The following is a 6,152-nucleotide window of genomic DNA, read 5'->3' as shown; positions in this document are numbered from 1 at the left end:
GTTCACACATCTGTACACCTTGAGGCCTTCCACTCTTATGCCATGTGGCTGGATTGCATGAACTGCACATGCTTTGGGTCACATGACCACACACTGCCCTGGCTCCTCTCTAGACTTACTGCTAGGCTCTTATTAAATACTGATTACATGGAAAGACCACTGAAATTACTTCTTGCTTTTTGGTAACTTGTTAGAATATAATTGAAATATAATTTAAAATGACAGAAAACTACCTTTGGAAAAGAAAATTATAAAAACAATTTGCAATTAGCATTGAAAACAAAATCTGCATTCTTTCTTTGAAGAGTGTATGTGATATTAGCCACCATGTTAGGTGGATATTCCGATGTCGAAGGCATAAAAACATATTCCAAGTTGAGAACCACTGAAAACAACCTCGTCCATGCCCACCGGATATGTAACAAGGTGACACAGTCAGAACGACACACCACAAGTAGGTCCAAACTGTGTGATGTTACCCACAAGCAAAAAAAACATTCACCACAATTAATGTACAGCACCGAGATAAAAGTAAGGAGACGCGTTGTCGTTGATGACAGCTGTTAATCACTGGATTGTTTACAGACCGCCGCCATACAGCTGGAAGATTGCTGAGTGCGGTGTAAAACTAAACTCACTCACTCACTCTAATTTTAGAAAACAGTTGCTAATTAAAGAACATTTGCCCTTGCCTGTGTTGGTTGTAGACCTACTCGTAGTTGGGAATGATTCCTGGTAAACGTTTTAAGTTCCATCTTGGAATGGAAAGATGCAAACAAATCCAATAAAGACTTCGTCCGGAGGTTGAAATACACACTTGCCAATCTTAATCCCTAGTGTCACATCAAAATCTGATTGAAAAACTGTTACATATTTAGAGATATCATTTTTAATCAAAACACAACACCTCCTACGTCTCTGTCCAGAAGCCCTGCTAGTTAACACTGTTTTAAAGCTATCAATATCAATCACGTCATCTATAACATCTGTTTATATTTCTTGAAATCCAACAATACTAACTGTATTTATTTAATCTATTAAGCCCTGATATTGGAGCTTAATACGTAAACGGCAGACATTCAGTGAAATTATGTGAAATCTACTGGGTTCTATTGTAATATCAATGTCACTGATTGATGCTGAATTACTGTCACAAAATGATAACCGTAGCCCTCTGTAGATGAAGTAGGTTTCGTGCTTCCCCGTTCATGCTCAAGCGGAAGTTGGTCGTCTTCAACTACCATTTCTTAGATAGACAGTCGATCCCGGTAGAGAGTGAGTCCCAAACTTCGCAAGGTTTTGATATTTCCAAGTAGTAAATGTTTTTGAAATCGACTTATCAACTGAATGATCATTGATTATAGCCCCTATATCAGTTGGTCATGACATATTACATTTTGTTTACATTTGAAGCATTTCGTGACACGTCTGTCGGCGCGAATCGGAAAAGCCGAGAAATCGACCGCTTTCCACGTCTTAACATGTAGACAAATGTAGCTACTTTTGACATTGATGTTGAAACCGAACATGTTTGTGTTTATTTTTATATGGTTTTTATAGGTGATCGATAGCCAACAAAGCTCATGCAATATACATGTAATTAAATCTAATGATATATTCCTTCAAATAAACTTTCACATTATCTTGCAAAATTCACCAAACCTAATTCATTAGGCTTTGAAAATTGTAAATTGATTTGATCTAAGATGAAATTTTTGGGGAAATCCTCAAATAGTTTAGGAAATAATCACTTTTTAGTGAGCATGGGGTCGGTCTGGCGAAAGGCTAACAATCCAATGTATTGTCGTACTTATTGTATATTATCGAGGCGAGAGGTGTTTTTAGCTGAATGAAGCGCAGGTCTCGGAAGTCATCACCTCGCTACCGTCTTGGGGATTACTTTGAGCGAGCGCTGTGGACGAGTATAAGTGTAGTATAAGTGTGCGTGTGTCTCGGCTCAGGCTATGATGATGCACGGCAGGCTGACTAGCGAGGCAGACTGGTGGCGCTCGTGGTCGGCGGCAAAGCCAAACAATATTTGGGTGGGGGTGACCACACTCCCGATAAAATTCACAAAATGTCGGCCGAAGAAATCGACAAGCTGTACCCGAGATACGAAGCCAGACTCGGCGCCGAAATGACGAAAACCATAGGGTCGGTCCTAACGCAGATCTACGCTGGCATAGCCTCCTACATCCTTCCCATTCCGTTGGAACGTCGACTTCTCGAGAAAGATCCGTTCATCGAACATGCTTTGAGCGCCGTCAGCTGCATGCTGTACCACAGGTACGGCATGTTTTAGCCCCGTTGACCGCGGCGATCATCACCGCAAAGCATTGCCAATTTAAAGAAGAACATAATGATGCTGCTGTTCCCGAGCAAAGACAGCAGACGATGGAACAAGTGATTGATACCGTAACCAGAAGAAAAAAGGATCCCAAAAAAGTGGCCACCGGTCGCAAAGGTCAGTTAGCTAAAAAGCAGAAACAAAACTCGTCAATTGATTTGTTACACCATAACGACGGCAGCATGCATCACCACCGTCATCACCGTATTGCTGTACAAATTCAACCCGAAGATATCACCACCACCAACCCGGGCAGCGGTACCCGCCCCTCAATTAGAAGTAAACCCTCACATCATGTTATAAAAAAAATGTCGACAACCAATGGAAAAACGTTCGTCAACGACGCGTATCACGCCATCTTGGTCAGCGTACTGGCCATAGGCTACGCTCGATTGAGTAAAATGATCACCAAACAACCAGCACCCAAACTCGATTTCAACCTGCAAGACATGGGCATGCTCGTGTTCGATTTAGGATTGGCGACGGCCACCAAATACATGCTCGTCAAGCAAGGCATCATTCCGGAAAACATATTGAAATAATATCGTAAATAACATACCATAAAAAGATGGCCACGATCGCGATGATGGTCGGCAGGGCATTAGTCAACGCCCTCGCATTTTCTGGCAGCAATTACCTATTTTCCAAATTACGAACGTCCAAAGCAGCTGAAATCGAAGCGGAACGCAAACGTCACGATATAGCCGTGGAGAAACTGCAGGCCGCGCAAGCCGAGTACGCCAAAATACGCGTGCAGAGAATCGATTACATCAACGCCCAACTCGCGTGCGAAACCCACGCCCTCAAAACGTTCGTGAACGTCAACGACGCCATGCGAGAATACAACGTGCTCACCGGCAAACGACTCGAACCTCTCGACGGCGGCGGAGGCCCACCACCCACGCTATCTCAGTATTACGCACCTTCCAAAGCACAGAAACAAGGAGAGCTGATCTTCGTGGCTCTGGGTCTAGTCGCAACCGTGTTGATCGTCAAACAATTAGACTAGATCATATTTATGTGTATACATAAAGATGGGAAGACGTGCGTTGAATAACTGCTAGTACGTGCTGCTCGGCAAAGCCGAAACCTGAGGCAGGAAATGCATCGCCGACTATTTGCGGCATCCACATGATGTCCATACGAAAAGGTTTCGTGAATTACACGTGCGAAATGTGCAGCGTGGGCGTGAAATGCCATTATCGCCGTTGCAAAGCCCACAGAGCGGACACAGTACGAGGCCATCTCATCTACTTGACAAAAAGAGACTACCTCAACGAACGCAACCGACAGCTGAGAATAAAAATCTGATATTTTACACTGTCTGTACAGAAAGGATCGTGGTGTGAAGGTAACATAGACGAGGTCACAATACTGAGGTACAGCGTTCAAATCCAAGGTTCAACCGAAACTTTTGCGAATTTGTTTTCACAATATTTACAAACCTGTTAGAGATTTGACTTACCCTTCTAGATATATAAGCAACTGAACTATAAATTGCTTAACATTTGCTTGCATTATCAACAACCTTCGTAGTGTGAAGGTAACATTGTTGGGGTCACAATACCGAGGTAACGCGAGTTTCGCAAAAGGAACTTTTGTTTTTCGACAATGCCAACTGTTCGAAAACTGAAAAAGATTGCCAAAGAACGCGGAGTTAATGGTTACTCCCGTTTGAGGAAACCTCATGTCGACGAACCTACAATGAAATAACTGAAGCCCGAGCAAAGGAACGTGGGCTCAGAGGTTATTCACGCATGAGGAAAACCGAGCTCGTCGAACTGCTCGAGGAGGAACGCAAACCCAATGAACTACGGTTCGAGTGGACGAAGCATGCCGTGGGTAAGTATCTGAGAGGCTGGCGGATCGACGTTAACAAGATCATGGAGGTCGACGACATCAAACGACACGAAACGATGGATCGCCGACGATGGAGTCACCACCTACGCGTACGGACACACGCGCCTGTATTAAACAAGTAACATGCAGGCAATACATACACGATGGAGAAAATATACTACAGCCCACGCTGGTACTGGAAAGGTGCTGATGCCATCCCAAAACTCGCCAAAGCCACTCGAGTCTCAGAAGAGAAAGCCAAAGCCTGGCTCAACAAACAAGCCATCTGGCAAGTCTACCTTACGACAGAGTGAGGCGCAAAACCTACAAGTACGCCCTGACGATCGTGGACGTCGCCAGGCGCTACAAGGAAGCTGAACACATCTACAAAAGATTCGAACGAAGTCGCCAAAGCCTTGGAACACATCTACAAATGCAGTCGCTTGACCTGGCGTACCGTATTGCAAGGCGATCCCGGACGCGAGTTCATGGGAGCCGTGTCGCAGCTGCTAGCCAAACACAAAGTACGGGTGAGACTATGTATAGTGGGAGCTCACCGCAGCCAAGCCATCGTCGAGAGATTCAATCGCACACTAGCTGAACGCCTGTTCTCGCATCAGTACTCGCAGGATTTGATGGATCCCGAAGACAGAAACACGGAATGGGTCGTGCGCTTGCCACGAGTGTTGGATGCCATCAACAACTAAGTCACCAGACTCGTGGGCAAAAAACCCGTCGAAGCCATCAAAATGAAATCCGTCGAAACGTCATCGGCTGCGGCACGACGTAGTGATAAAACGGAGAAAACGTTACCGGACCGTGTCAGCGTTGGATACTTATACCAGCCGGGCGAATACGAGGGAGACAGCAGAAAACGCGCCACCGATCCGATATGGTACATGAAAACGTACAACGTAGACCTGGTCGACATCAAAGACGGCGAAAGAAACTTGTACTACTTGAAAGACGGGCCACTGAGAGCATTCGTCAGAGAAGAGTTGATGATCGTACCTCGCGACACAGTCCCTTACAGATCACCTACTGCTGAATAATTCTCATGGTTTGTGTGCTATGATATGTTATGCGACCAAAAATCCATGCTCGCTCAAAAGTCAGTATCTCCTAAACTATCCAACCGATTTTCGTGACATTTTGCATGCACCACAGCAGTAGTATAGGGAATGGTGGTACGGGATCAGGGCCGTACCAAGGGCTCAATTTATATATTGAGCCCTTTATGGGAAGGGTCTGGTCCCGTACCACCATTCCCTATACTACTGCTGCAGCATAAGTTTGCGTTGAGGGAGGTGAACGGCTTGCAACAACTTTTTTAGCTTCTTGAAAGGAAATGTTGTTTTGACATTTCACTGTCAAAACAAACTTTTCATGTATCCATGAAGGACAAGATTTAGAAGCAGCGTCATGTTCACCCTTACAATTCACGCAGTTCAGTTCTGGTCTACAACCAGTGCCTTCATGTTTACCTCCACATCGGGGGCACGCAGAAGGACGATTGCAGAATTTAGAACCATGTCCAAATTTCCGACAATTGTAACAGCGGATCGGACAGGGCACATCCACATCCACTCCGATGTTGAAATAGCAAGCTTTAATGGATTTCGTGATAGCAGTCAGTGAAAATGTGAACAAATAGGCATTTGTTGTAATAGATACGTGTCCATCTCTTCTCATGAAGCGTTTCACTGAGGTAACATATTGTCCAGAAAGTTCTTTTAAGATTTCTTCCTCCATCATTTCCGCTAGACAAAGGGAGCCGCCTCGAACACGTGAAACATATATCACCTCACCACAAATACCTTCAATTGCTTTGAAAATAGCAAACAGGTTGGTGTTTAACGGAAGACCATTCTTAGATTCAACAACAATAAATCGTGCACAAGAAGGAGGAGATACATCATCATCAGACGACAATATCTCAGCTTCCAAACATCTCTTTTTTCATTTT

Source organism: Haliotis rubra, unplaced genomic scaffold (genome assembly GCF_003918875.1).
Source record: "Haliotis rubra isolate DU_JTF1 unplaced genomic scaffold, ASM391887v1 Scf175, whole genome shotgun sequence".
Lineage (NCBI taxonomy): Eukaryota > Metazoa > Mollusca > Gastropoda > Lepetellida > Haliotidae > Haliotis > Haliotis rubra.
The sequence above is the reverse complement of the archived record's forward strand: the minus strand, read 5'-3'. Positions refer to the sequence as shown.